The sequence below is a fragment of the Alligator sinensis genome, unplaced genomic scaffold (assembly GCF_000455745.1).
Source record: "Alligator sinensis unplaced genomic scaffold, ASM45574v1 scaffold384_1, whole genome shotgun sequence".
In the NCBI taxonomy this organism is placed as follows: Eukaryota; Metazoa; Chordata; order Crocodylia; family Alligatoridae; genus Alligator; species Alligator sinensis.
The window spans coordinates 108727-109503 of NW_005842902.1; the positions used below are offsets into that span (position 1 = coordinate 108727).

General features: G+C 49.3%; 1 protein-coding gene across 1 annotated transcript in view; it reads right to left on the reverse strand.

Moving 5' to 3' along the window:
- Positions 1 to 777, reverse strand: part of FAM13C (family with sequence similarity 13 member C) — a 105937-nt gene that overhangs the window by 3494 nt on the left and 101666 nt on the right. The window lies entirely within an intron of this gene.

Sequence of the window (777 nt, forward strand, 5' to 3'; positions counted from 1 at the left end):
TAGCAATCAGGGTCTGGGGTGGGGTATGTGTGCCTTCAGGACAGGTGGTAGCCCCTGCAGGGGCCATTTGGCCCCTGTTGAGGGACTGTAACCCCTGTGTGGGGCCATAGTCCCTGTGGGAGGGCAGTAAAATATATATTCATGTTTCATGAATTCATGAATACATGTATTTAGAGTTCACTTTATTATTATGATAGAGACACTGGTAGGCTCCCGCATTGTTTTAACATTGTAGATATATCAGTAGAATATTGTCCAACTGATTGCTGTCTCTGTCTCACTCTCTCTTTTTATAGTGGTCTTTTTTTTTTTTTTTAACTTGTGGAGGAACATGGATTTTGGGCTATTTTACAGAGTGACTTTGGGATTTTTTTTTATCAGGAATTTTTCAGTTTTCCAATAGGGAACACCAGAATTCCTGCTAGGGAGGCCAGTGGCGGAACTCTTCCTGCTCAGAGCTGGCACCTTGGACCCAGCTGGCTGGGGCTGATCTCCAGGCCAAATGGGGCCAGAAGGACATGCTTTGACAATTCAAAGCAGGCCACCACACCCAGAACATCTTTTGGGCAATAGCTGCCCAGGTGGCTGAGCAGAAACTCACATGGCAGTAGTGCTGCACAGAGGCCAACTCTGCAACCACAGTCCACTGGCAGCTGGCCCAGAGGGGCAGATTCCTCTACTGGCTGGACAATCCCCATCCAGGTCTGGCAGGTGCACAGCAGGTCACAGCCCGGCAGCAGCCTCTAATGCCAGACTGCTGCAGTGGGTAAAGGGTGC